This window comes from Papio anubis, chromosome 1 (genome assembly GCF_008728515.1).
Source record: "Papio anubis isolate 15944 chromosome 1, Panubis1.0, whole genome shotgun sequence".
NCBI classification, from domain to species: Eukaryota; Metazoa; Chordata; class Mammalia; order Primates; family Cercopithecidae; genus Papio; species Papio anubis.
In genome coordinates this window covers 138,771,804-138,786,165 of record NC_044976.1, presented here as the reverse complement: position 1 = coordinate 138,786,165, position 14,362 = coordinate 138,771,804, and the positions used below count along the sequence as shown (strand labels likewise).

The 14,362-nt window shown below is 36.5% G+C and overlaps 1 protein-coding gene across 9 annotated transcripts in view; it reads left to right on the top strand.

Annotated features, from left to right (window-relative positions):
• The window catches only part of DISP1 (dispatched RND transporter family member 1), a 199,228-nt gene that overhangs the window by 157,371 nt on the left and 27,495 nt on the right, over positions 1-14,362 (top strand). The gene's annotated exons all lie outside the window — the stretch shown is intronic.

The window sequence follows — 14,362 nt, the reverse complement described above, 5'->3', positions numbered from 1 at the left end:
ACCTAGGCAATACCATTCAGGACATAGGCATGGACAAAGACTTCATGATGAAAATGCCAAAAGCGATTGCAACAAAAGCCAAAATTGACAAATGGGATCTAATTAAACTAAAGAGCTTCTGCACAGCCAAAGAAACTATCATCAGAGTGAACAGGCACCCTACAGAATGGGAGAAAATTTTTGCAATCTACCCATCTGACAAAAGTCTAATATCCAGAATCTACAAATAACTTAAACAAATTTATAAGGAAAAAAACCTATCACAATTGGGCAAAGGATATGAACAGCCACTTCTCAAAAGAAGACATTTATGTGGCCAAGAAACATGAAAAAAAGCTCAACATCATTGATTATTAGAGAAATGCAAATCAAAACCAAAATGAGATACTGTCTCACACCAGTCAGAATGGAGATTATTTAAAAGTCATGAAACAATAGATGCTGGAGAGGCTGTGGAGAAATAGGAACACTTTTACACTGTTGGTGGGAATGTAAATTAGTTCAACCATTGTGGAAGACAGTATGGCGATTCCTCAAGGATCTAAAACCAGAAATACCATTTGACCCAGCAATCCCATTACTGGGTATATACCTAAAGGATTATAAATCATTCAAGACACATGCTCACGTATGTTTATTGCAGTACTGTTTACAATAGCACAGTCATGGAACCAACCCAAATGCCCATCAATGATAGACTGGATAAAGAAAATGTGGTCCATATACACCATGGAATACTATGCAGCCATAATAAGGAAAAAGATCATGTCCTTTGCAGAGACATGGATGGAGGTGGAAGCCATTATCCTCAGCAAACTAACACAGGAACATAAAACCAAACATCACATGTTCTCACTCATAAGTGGGAGTTGAACAATGAGAACACATGGACACCAGGAGGCGAACAACACACACCAGGGCCTGTTAGGGGGTGGGGGGTGAGAGAAAGGAACTTAGAAGATGGGTCAATAGGTGCAGCAAACCACCATGACACATGTATACCTATGTAACAAATCTGCACATTCTGCACATGTATCCTGGAACTTAAAGTAAATTTTAAAGAAGAGAAAAAAATAATTTTAAGTTTTATAAACTCAGAAGAATTCTTAGAATCTCATTTACAAGTTAATTTGGGGATTATCTCTTTCAGGTCCTCTACCTAAATAAATTATCTTGATCCTTAATTTAAAAAAAAAAAAAAAAAGAGCTGGGCGCAGTGACTCATGCCTATAATCCCAGCACTTTGGGAGGCTGAGGCGGGTGAATCACGAGGTCAGGAGTTCGAGACCATCCTGGCCAATATGGTGAAACCCTGTCTCTACTAAAAATATAAAAATTAGCCAGGCATGGTGGCGGGAGCCTGTAGTTCCTGCTACTCGGGAGCCTGAGGCAGGAGAATTGCTTGAACCTGGGAGGCGGAGGTTGCAGCAAACCAAGATTGCAACCACTGCACTCCAGCCTGGCAGCAGAGAGAGACTCCATCTCCAAAAAAAAAAAAAAAAAAGTGTTTGGAAGATTAATTAGAAAGTTAGTAATAAGTGGTAGAATCTGGAATGAAGTTTAAGTGTGTCTGATTCGAGGCCTTCCTTTTAATCACCACTCTATGCTGTGCAAGCACAAGAGAATGAAATATGTTTTGTTTTCTTGCTATAACTTTTTTTTTTTTCGTTTCAGTAATAGCCTAAGAAACAGTTAAGTGCTTACTATGTAGTAGGTGCTGTACAGGTTCAGTCTTGAGATCATAGAACTGAAATCACACAAATAATCATGAGGGTATAGGTGATGTGTCGTAGGCTGCCCTGGTCATTTTTAGGTCATAGAAACAGCATATTCACAATGCTACCTTGCACAGACCCTGAAGAAGAATTCCACCTAATTTCTTTAGCCTGTTTATATCATGTTGTACTTTAACACCTTACCTGGTGCAGGATACGCAGTGGGTTTTTCAGTGGGTTTTTGGAAATGCTAGTAGTAATTGGAGAAATTATCTGAACTGAATTTTCTAGTTTAAATGTTAAAGCTGTGTGTTGTCATCTTCAGGAATTTTGATGCCTTTGCTCCAGCTCCCAGGCTAACAAACGCTGCTTGCTGGAAGAAAATGGAAACAGTGCAGCCTTTATCCATTCTGGTTTCATGCTTCTGTCACAAGTTAGTTCTAATGGCTAACTCCCAAGCACACTTCCTTCAGTTTTTGTTTGTTTGTTTGTTTGTTTGTTTGTTTGTTTCAAGTATTCTTCTATCCCTTGTTAAATCATAGTTTACTCTCACAGCACCCTTACATGGGCAGCAGCACCTTCTACTTTATGAAAACAATAGAAATTTTTTGCTGCAGTATAGCCTAGTGGTTAAGAATGTAGGCTCCAGAGTAGGCTGCCTGGGTTTGAATCCTGCCTCTTTATCTATGTGGCTTTGGGTGACTTCTTTAACCTCTCTGTGCCTTAGTTCTCCATCTATAAAATCTATGCCTGCCTTATAGGATTATTTTAAGAATTTTAGAATATTGTAATATATGTCAGGTGCGTAGGGCAGTGTTTGGCACATAGTAAAGTCTGTAAATGTCGACTGTTGTTATTTTAAATGTATTATTATACTTAATACCTTGACTTCATATGGTCTTTTTTCTTCCTAGTGCCTTGGAGTCTAACTTCTGTCACCATTACTTTCCTGGCAATGCCAGGTCAGTGACTCCTTTGACAAACTCATTTGATTTCTTCTCCTGTTTAGTTCTATAGCGTGCAATCTCTGTTTACCACCTCTTCTTAAAGTTTTCTTTTTTTGCATTCCATGATCTTATGCTTTTCTTTCTTTTTATTTTGTGCACTGTGACCATTTCTGCCCTCTTTCACAATTAACAGAGCCTCCTCTTCCACCCTTTCACGTGACTCTCATTTTCATAATGTCTCACTCAGCATTTTTCTTACCCCCATCAAGTTTTTAAAATTTCATATCTTTATTTCCTATCTATATTTATCACTGTTATGGTTAGTTTTATATTCACATTAGCCTGCAGGACAGCTTTATTTAAATATTCTGTCAAGCCAGGACAACATAGTGAGACCTGTCTCTTAAAAAAAAAAAAAAATTAGCTGGGCATGGTAGTACATGCCTGTGGTGCCAGCTACTTGGGAGACTGAGGAGGGAGGATCACTTGAGCCCAAGAGGTCAAGGCTGCAGTGAGCCATGATTGGGCCACTGCACTCCTGGGGAACAGAGCAAGATCCTGTCTCTAAATAAATGGATGGATGGATGGATGGATGGATGGATGGATGGATGGATGGATGGATGGATAGATGGATAGATAGATAGATAGATAGATTCTGTCAAACCAAAGTATCAGAGTTAAAGATTATACTTTGTAATTTTTACACTGAAGCATTTCTTTGTTTATTACAATAAGTATATGCACTTATTGTAACTAGATATTGTAGATTCAGGCGAGAACTCAAACTTGGAAAGAAACTAAAATGTAGGGAGGCAGAATAGTATGGATTTAAAAAGTAATAATCTAGTAAAAATAATGTAATGACAAATAACAGTACCAGTAGTAGTTTTGTTGTAGATCATTGAAGTTTTGTTGCTCGTCAGAAGCCTTCTATAGGTTATATAAGATCTGTACCTTATAAGTCTTTGGAAAAGGTATTTCTAAAACGTCAAGAGAAAAAAAATCAATTAAATCTCATTTGGAGTCACTCATTACTAAGACTGAAACATTACTAGGACTTCATTTTTATGTATTTTCATAAACTTGGATTAACCTGAATTTTAATTATGTGAGGTTTTGCTTAAACTTTTATTTTTGGCTGTCTTTAAATGGTGATCCTTTAGGCAAAACTAATCTGTGGTGATAGAAGCCTGAATGTTGATTGCCTCTGGGGACAGGGTATGATTATCGATTGGGAAGAGGCACAAGTGAGCCTTTGGGGTGCTGGGGAAAGTTGTATCTCGTGATCTGGGTAGTGGTTACATAGATGTGTACACAGGTAAAAATGCATCAAACTCTACACTTTAACTTAGTGCCTTTCACTGAAGACTTGAGTGAAATCAGAATGGTTTAAAAGAATGACATGAGGGATTTAAGAACTCTCCCCACCCCCAGTCTTAAAATTTCCTTCTCCCTCTTGACTAGTCTGTGTATACCTGGACGGCAGGGACAATACTCTATTAATTTTCGTATTCCTGGTATGGAGTGGGAGGGAGGATCTATGCAGTTGGAGGAAGAGGGAGATGATTTCCCTTCAGGTCTGCTCTACTAGAGTTTCTTAATAAACCCAATTCCACTCTGAGTTGCCACCTCGCCATCTTCAAAATGTCACCATCTTCAAATCAAGGGGGAATAGATATATATGTAGAAATATTCCCCCTTGATTTGAAGATGGCAACATTAAGCAGCATTTTGATTTCAGAATCCGAGAAGTGGAGGACTTTGTGACGTGATCACATTCTTGCACCTGTCTTCCCTTATTTGCTTTCTTATTTGCATCTCTGTTAGCCTCTCATCTTCCTAGTTTGGTACTTAAGAGTAGAAATTGTATCTTTTATTTCTTAGTGTTCCATTTTAGGGTGGAGAAGAGATGACAAAAGGAATGATTTAATAATGCTGAGAAAATAAAGGGCTGTCCTTAGGCAACCCTTCTTAGGAAAGGTAGTAACACATCTTTTCTATCTCTCTGTCAAAGATGGTATCTAGAAGCAAGCCAAGATTATAGAAAGATTTAAGTTTTCCATACGAAAGAACCAGATTTAAGTCCAGAAGAAGAAATAGAAAGGGTGATTTGAACATTTATGACAACAGAGAGCCCTTGGATTCTACATATATTAAGCCTTTTTCCTCCAAAATACTTCAATCTATGATGTAAGTCAGGTTCTGGGAAAACTGAGTAAGCTCAGTTGACTTGGCATTGAATGTGAGTTTGCTTTGTAAGAAAGATCTGTATGCACAAGGAAAGCATATGGGAGTCTTGGTGTTCATGCATTTGTCGTGTTATGAAGTTGCTCTGAATGAACTGAAAGCCCCTTCAGGATCTTTGTTCTAGACTATAATTTAGTATGTGCATACCGTAGAGAATTATAGTTCTTATATTTGGTTTGGGGCCCATTTAATCCTCCAGTCTTTCACTGACTAGAATTGTTTTCAAGCTACAGATGCAAGAATAACACTGTAAACCCATTCTCAAAAAGGGAATTAGGATTTTTTAAATGTATTCTGCCCTGGGACTTGCCCATGTTGAAGCCAAAATAAAACAATGTGATTCTGCGAAAGGAACTGGTAGACACGTCAATGGATACTCCAGGAAAAATGAAATAGACTGCACAGCACATATAAAACTTCCATAAAGTCAAACCCCTTGATAACTCAGTGGGCTCCTGACTTCCACTTAGTTCCCATTCTCAAATGAGGTCAGACTAAAATTCCTTTCTTCTTACAAGCCAAGAAACTATATGCAACTCCCCTTCAGGAAATGAGGAAACAGAAAATAGATCCCCATTTTCCCACTATTCTCATAGCCCAGTTTCCCAAAACCTGGCTAACAAAATGGGCACCAATTAACTGAGAGATTTCTGTTACCACTATTGTAGTTCTAGAAGGACCCATTCGACTCAGAATCTACGTTCATCCCCACTGTTAATTAAACCTCAGTGAACAACTGTTACTAGATTGCATGAAACTATAGCCCATTGGACAGTTCAGCCAATTTGGACAGTTCAGCCAGACTCTGGAAATTCAGTCCCATAACTGCACAAGTGTGCCATGATTAGCTACTATTCTCACAACATTGGGTGCTGTACATTTTGTGAAAATTAATTTTTAGATTATTTTTTCCCCTTAAAACAGTTTTGGCTGGGCGTGGTGGCTCATGCATGTAATCCTAGCACTTTGGGAGCCAGAGGCAGGTGGATCACCTAAGGTCAGGAGTTCGAGACCAGCCTGGCCAACATAATGATACCCTGTCTCTACTAAAAATACAGAATTAGCCAGGCATGGTGGCGCATGCCTGTAATCCCAGCTACTTGGGAGGCTGAGACAGGAGAATCACTTGAACCCGGGAGGCAGAGAGTGCAGTGAGCCGAGAATGTACCATTGCACTCCAGCCTGGGCAACAAGAGTGAAACTCCATCTCAAAAAAAAAAAAAAAAAAAAAAGAGTTTTACCAAAGATGATAATTGAAGCATCAGAAAGTAATAGAGCTGACCTAGATTATTAAGTAAGTGGAATTGAGAAAAACTAACATCTGGATCAAGGATGACTCTTTAATTGTGAAAACAGTCATAGAAATTACTAAGAAAATGCTGGGCACGGTGGCTCAGGCCTATAATCCCAGCACTTTGGGAGGCTGAGGTAGGCAGATCAACTGAGGTCGGGCGTTCGAGACCAGCCTGGCCAACACAGTGAAACCCCATCTCTAGTAAAAATACAAAATTAGCCAGGCGTGATGGTGCGTGCCTGTAATCCCAGCTACTCAGGAGGCTGAGACAGGAGAATCACTTGAATCTGGGAGGTGGAGGTTGCAGTGATCCGAGATCATGCCATTGCACTCCAGCCTGGGCAAAAAGAGTGAAACTCAGTTTCAAAAAAAAAAAAAAACTACAAAGAAAAATTACAAGTTTTGAAAAAAAAAAAAAAATTAATGCAAAAACCATCTTAAAAAATACCACAAACAAGGAAAACTGTTTGCCACAATTGGGGATGTTATGTTTCCTAGCTTTAATTCAAGATTCTTATAAATAAATGAGAAACAAGTTGAGATCTAACATAACATAGTAGTATGGTTACAATCGTGTGATATATAAGTAATGGCAAATATAATGGAATATATGGCTACTAAAATTCATGTTTTCAGAAGATTTTAATTACATGGAAAATGCTAATCCAAAGTGATAATACTTTATGCATCTAGTATGATCCTAATTTTGTTTATATTTAATTTCTACATTTAGGCAAAAAGGAAAAAATATTCAGAGAAAATACATCAAAAAGAGTTACAATGTTTTATCTGTGTAGTGAGAATATGGGTGATTGTGAAATTTTCTGCATTTTCTTAGGTTTCAAGAAAATGAATGTGTTCGTTTTATAATCAGAAAACAAAACCAACATTAAAACAGAAAATATATTCCTCATTAAAACTTTCCTTTTCCTTTAAAAATTAAAGTTTACATTCTAGAATAGACAAAACATTAAGTGAAAAAGTCTACTAAAGGAAAATTTTTAGAATGAAAAAAGAGGGGTGTATATTGCCTTTCTGAGATAGTAAATGAGAAACTCAGGAAAAGTACTTTGGGAAATTTTTAAATACCCCTTTTAATTTGAGCACTCTTTCATATTTGCTCTTCTGATAAAACTCACTCTGTTGGTAAACTGGATGATTCCTGAGCAATCTCAACATGACCGTCTTTAGTAACCTGGCATTAATTCCTACAGTGTGACATGCACCAACACGGATGTGTTACTGGTGTCACCCGCTCATCAATCTCCACCTTCATCTAAAGCAGACAGATGGGGAATTCTGCCCTGTCTTCCTAACAAGCATTTTTGAACACTTTTTATTAAGCCATTTATCTAGTCATTTTAAAAGTCTGTTTCTAGTCGTTCACATAAAGAGCCAGCATTATTTTTCAAAGCATTTTAAAATACTAGTTCTTGCCTACCTTATGGAGGGATCATTTTTATTGCCTATTCACGTGAAATATTTTACCGTCAAATTTTGATTACAGGAACCTGGCTCACCAGCTTTAGCCATGCCAGAGTGTTGAAATACTTTAGGAGACTAAAATATGTGGTGATTTGAATTATCTAAAATTCCACAGGAAAATACAATAGAATCTCACAGCAGGAAAGGACCTTAGAAATAATTTAATCCAACTCTCCTTATTCTACAGATGAAATTGAAGCCAAAGAGGTTAAAACCCAAGATTAACACCCAGTTTGAAACTGGTCCTCTGATTTCTCATTGCCGTCTATTAAAAAATACATTATACTTTAGAATTCGTTTCTAAAAGTTGTCACATAGTATTTGGGTGTCACCGGCATATATAATAGATTCTGGAGTTGCAAACAGAATCTATGCCGTGACAAATTGAATACAATGAATTTAAAGTTTTCCCTGGTTGCCCTAGTGCCAAAGTGTAACAAGGACATTACTACAGTTTGAGATCATGCAGCCCCAGCATGTTGGGGCTTTCCCTATTTTTCTTCAGAAAAGTCTCATTATTTCCTCAGTTTAATTATTTTAAGTTTAGTTGATTTTTTTTTCTTTTCTAATCTCAGATTTTGAGAAGAAAACCTTTTTCTAAATCAATATTATTTTTATTAACGATGATTGTTAGAGTTTTGCTTTGACCCTTATTAAAGCTTTTGACAATGATTTGAGTTACAAAAATTTTAAGTTAGAGATTAAGCATGAGAACGTTTAGATCAGGAAGAAAAATCAATTTCACCATATATTTTTGTCCTTAGAAGCATAACTAAAGAATTTCTATACAAGTTTGAGGGAAATGTCTCTCCTCCCAGCCTGTAAAATGAAGATATCACAACAGCTGCAAGGTATTGGTTACACCGTTGGAATTCATTTTGATACAGTGGATTTTTTATTATTTTTTAACCCCCACCCCCCATGTTTTTGTTTTTTGTTTTTTGGGTTTTTTTGATAGCAGGTGTGACTTTTACACTTCCAAACTCAACCTTGTACAATACTGAGTAATTTTGTAGGGACAAAATGATCCAAGATATGTGGGAAATGAACTTAAGAAAGATTAATAATGTTTCTGTAATTCTGAGCTCAAGTAACAGTTCTTACATTGAACACAGTGTAGACAAACTAAAAATTGAAACTAAGCAAATGTTGGAGGAAAAGAGAATTCACACATTTATGAATTATGATTGTATTTATACTTTTGATGTATGGTCTCATTGATAAAGGCTTTGTCCTGTTAAATGAGCAAATTTGACATGGAATCTTAGATATAAAATACATAATTTGAACTTACTTTAAGAAATGCAAACATACCTTCACTGAGTTATAATTAACACACAAGCTCTTTATGCAATTTGTATAGTTTATAGTGAAAATGCAGAAAGGTTTTAGTATTTTATGTAAGATCCATAAAATTTTGAAAGTGAGAAATGTGTGTGTACCTTATCTTAATGAAGGTAATAAATTTGAATTAGGCTTAATGTAAGTCCCAAAATATGCTTATACAACCATACCCTCAATCTGTAGACTAATCTTTTGAACAACTTATTTGTGTTGTAACTCAAATTATCATTAACTTCACTTCAGTAGGCACTGATATTATTTTCAATTATAGTTTGAGGCACTTCTAATTGTACTTACATAATTATATAAAATATTAAATAATAGTGAATATAGAAATATGTTATTATAACATGCATAGGATACATAAACTTTGGTTTATCCAAAATGTCACCAGAATTATTTTCTTGTAATACCATATATATTTATGACAATAGATGCTTATAATTTTGATTCACATATTGATAAGATTGTCAGAGGCTTTCTGAATTATTAAAAGATTATTTTCCTTTTTTTCTCTCTATTTATCCTAGATCGCTGCAGTAGCTCCTAACCTGCTTCTCCTTCCCATTAGCGTTTCCTCTGGCTAATTCATCCTGCACATCACTACCAAATCAGTCCTCCGAAAATAGTGGTTTTATCCTATCAGTTGTTACTCAAGAAACTTTAGCCGCTTCCTATTTCTGTTATCTACTTCAGTCTCTTGCTTCCCCTCAAACAACCCCCAATCCAGTAAGTTGTCATCCTCACTGTTCCTTCACAGTAAATCCTCACTGACTTTGCTTATAGGTGTTGACACAAGGTTTGTTTCCTTTCCCTCTGCTTTCTGTTTCTCTATCTGAAACCTACTTCTGTCAAACCTTAATTCAAATTCTGTTTCTTAGGTCAAGTTTCAGGGGCTATTCTTTGGACTACTCTGGTCCAATATTATCTTCCTATTTCCCATTCACTTAATGTCTGTACTATACCTATATGTTATAATTACTTTCTTGTATTATTCTCTAATTGTTTCTTGTCTGGAGGTCATATTTTCCTGGCAGATTGTCCAAGACAGTGTCAAGCTCTGACTGTGTAGTCTCTATTTCAAGACCTACTGAACCAGATCCCTGGGGAGGGGGTTGGCAGTCTCTAGTTTTAGTTAGCTACCCAGGTGATTCCAGTGGTCATCAAATTACTTGGTGTCACTTAAACTGGCAGTGAATTAACTATAGATTGTATTAAATGTATTTTAAGTTTTTGGAAATGTATAATCTATGTTACTTCTTTTCATCTAAATTAGAGTTAGCCAGGATACCCCATTCTCCTCAAATTATGTAGAAGTGAGAAATTTTCAAATAAAATGTTTCTATCACATGTACATAAATGAATACATATGCAGTTACCCTTTACAAAAATTCAGTTCACTTTTTAATTATACGACTAATTTATGAACATATGCTCATGAGGAATTCAAAAATACAAAATGAAAGTCACTCTTGATTCTTTTCCTAATCCTTTTCTTTCCTCTCTGGTAAACAGGCCTATTGATTTGCCAAGTTCCCTTCTGAGCTTCTAAAATACATTTACGAATTTTGTATTTAGTTTCTTTTTTCATATGAATACAGTATGAGTTGTTTTGAAACTTATTATTTTGTTTTAAAATTCTTTCCATATCAGTATATGTGTATGTATATGTTCGTATATGAATGTGTATTCACATTGTGTAGTGCACCATTACATGGATGTGCCACCATTTATTTAAGAATCTTCTTATTAATAAGTGAACATTAAGGTTATTTAAGAATCTTCTTCTTAATAAGTAAACATTAAGATTGCTCTCACTTATTTTCCTTATTGTAAGCCACACTTCAGTGGACATCGTTGCATATGCCCTCTTGTGCACAAGTGCCATTTGCTTTTCGTTAGGAAGCTCTTCCCATTTCTGCGTTCCTTTTCATTTTTAGTTCACAAGCAATACCTCATAGCCTGCATCAGTGTGCAGGTTTTCCTTTTCAGTGTGTGGCCAATAAAGCACAGGTTCAAGTCAAGATGTTTGGATTCTAGACCTGGCTCTGCCATTGACTTGCTCTATGATCTTGGACCCTTTTCTCCTTTGTTTCATAAAGGTATTAAGTGGGATGACTTTTAGGTTTCTTACAGTTCTGACAGTCTCTTATTCTAATTAGGCTTATGGGTGTGACATCGATTTTTATGTTACATTCAGCTAGTAGCAAGAATCAGTTGATCTTGTTAAGTAAATCATAAAAGTGTACAGTGCTGACGAATAAAGGGACCTTATGCTTTACTCTAAATGAGTCCTTTGCATTACTCCTAACTGATGTTTGAATGCCATTTTTGGATGAAAAAATAATAGTGTGGTAGTAGTACCTGTTTTCTCTTGGATAATTCTCAACAGTTTGTAGAAAACTGTTACACACACCAGCTTATTTTAAAGTATTATCTCATTCTCACAAATGCTGAGGAATTAAAGGAATTGCTCAAGATCATCAAGATCATTCAACTAATAAGTTTCAGGGTCCAGACTTTAACTTCACATCTTTTGATTTCTAAGTTCACTGTTCTCTTAAAGAGAAAAAAGTATTTTTCTGATACTCAAAATGGTTATTCAATATATACTACATTTCTTTTTTTAATATTTATAAAGTGCATAGTATTTATAAGGCGCTCTTTAAATGTTAGTCTCGCCATTCCCAACCTTTGTCACATGCCTCCTAGTTTTTATATAGAAGCTGGCACTTTGTTCAGTTTTAACAATTCTAGACATCAAGATGACCAACACTTTTGAGTCAGCATCTCGTAAGCATTTAGGAAATGCATCACACAAGTAGTTGTGGTTTTTGTTATCCTTAAAATCACTTGACACAGACCATAAACATTTAGCTCTGGTGCATGAAAAATGGGTTAGAGGCCAAGCTTAGCTTGTCTGCAGGGTATCTGTTTCATCTTCATGATAGAACACAAGTGTGCCAGTGATGTTTCATGGAAATACTTAATATGAAGAATGGCTTTGTTTTTGTTGGGAATCTTTTAAAGAATACGCATTGAAGTGTGGATTTTTTTTATTTTCAAATACTTTCTTCCTAACCTACCAGTGCTGAACTGAAGTTACTACTTGCAGAATAGCCTCTCACAGAAAGAGAATATAGCACAATCCAATGTGACTTTTGAGGTTAAAATGTGCTACTTACAGCACTTTTTGCTTAAAAATTTTGTTACTACCATAAAGCTGAAAGTATGTTTTCTTCATGGTGCAATCTTGCCTCGCAGCAGCACTGACCTCCTGGGCTCAAGCAATCCTCCCTCCTCAGCCTCCTGAGTAGCTGGGACTACAGGTGCATGCCACCACGCCAGCTAATTTTTTTTTATTATTATTTTTTATAGAGATAGGGTCTCACTATCAGGCCTAGGCTGGTCTTGAACTCCTGGGCTCAAGCAGTCCTCCTGCCTGGCCTCCCAAAGTACTGACATTTGCAGGCGTGAGCTACCGCACCCGCCTGAGACTGTCCCTTTGTAAGTTGTGGTATTAATTCTGCAGTTATGTCTAGAAAGAATTCTCTAGACTGATGGGAAAGTTTTTGTATTTCAGTATTCTCATTTCCTTTATTCTACAAGCTCCCCTTCTCTTTCCAAAAATTATTAAAAGAGGGAAAAGTTGAGCAAAACAAAGAAATAGACGATTAGGAGCTTTTCCACTTTTTTTCTGTTTCTTAACTTTACCCCTTTCACACTCCTTTTTTTCTATTACCTTTTTTAAAAATTTCCATTGCCTCTATATCTACCCCTATTGTCTTGATTACTCCGCTTGGTACCTCCCACTCTCCCTCCTTCTGAGAACTTTACAGTCTCATTAGTTGTCCTCTTGACCGATATATGTACACATACCGCAGTTCACTGGTCATCAGAGTACTATAGCCAAGGTTCTCAACTGCTGTTACAGTTCTCAAGTGTGAAGTGCCAAGGGCAATTTATTACTAATTATGAGTACCCCAGTTTGTACATGCTTTGCTTTTTAAAAAACAGATGTGAGCTTAGCCCTAAAATAATGTCACTGTCACTCACTTGCATACAGAAATGCTTTCTTGAGTGGGAGAGAAAGAATGACACTGCAGCTGATGGACTCTCTGGGGACCGAAGCTTACCTACACCACAGCCTGTGGGAGTGTGTGGTGGGACACGCAAATGTCATCTTTCCTTGGGCCTATTCCCTTCAGGAAAAAAAGGCTAAAAACCTAATCAAAGAAGAGGAAAATGTTCCCACTGAAGATTATTGTTGCTTATTTGGGTTTGTTTTTATTAAAAGGTGAATGTTGGAAAAAGATAGTTTCTCTCTCCAAGGTTAGATTTGTTTGTTTTTACTAGTTATTTATCAACACAAGACTGAAGTTAGGGTGAAAGTCATCTGCAGGTTTTATTAGGTAGATATTAAAAATAGCAAATCCAAAGGATTTTACAAATGGAGGAAGACTGCTTTTGATCTATGAAAGTATGTGGTAGACTCCCTTGCTAGCCTCCTTTCACAGGCGTTTCTGGTAAGAGACTGCAAAAGCAGAATTAAAGAAGGCAATACTGTAAATCAAACAGGTTTCATGTTTTACCTGTAGTGTGGTTTCGATGTTTCCATCATCTGTTTGTCCTGTCCATTAGTATAGAAACTTCAGAGAGACCTAATGTTTTCCCAGGAGGTTTTTTTGTGGTAACCTCAATTTTTCTTTTCCAGCTGATGTTGACAATCTCTACTTACTGTCTCAAATTTAACATAAAATGAAATCTTTACTCAAGCAGAAAGACTATGATGATCTTTAGTTGTTTCTCTCTAGGGAATAAATTAATCATAGATACATGAATTTCTATTTAGTTAAAAGAAAAAGTGAGTGGCAAAGAGAGGGTTTACATTTGTTACAAACCAAATGTCTATAGCAAAATACCATTTCTTTGTTCAGTACATGTTCCAGACTTATGGCTGTGAGGATAATTTTAGTTCTAAAGATAGCAAAATCTCGTAATTTCTCTTGGAAATTCAAGATGTACTTTTAAGGATGCATAAGTGAAACACGGGGAGTGAAAAATTAAGATTTTTGTAGACAAGTGATTTGCTTCCTTGTCCAGGGCCTTACTCTCTGGAAAAATACATTTGCTTTCATAGCTCATTAATAGTTTCATCACTGATGTTCAGATAGCATATTCTTTTTATTTATTTATTTATTTTTTGAGACAGAGTTTCGCTCTTGTTGCCCAGGCTGGAGTGCAATGGTGCGATCTCAGCTCACCGCAACCTCCACCTCCCAGGTTCGACAGATTCTCCTGCCTTAGCCTCCCGAGTAGCTGGGATTACA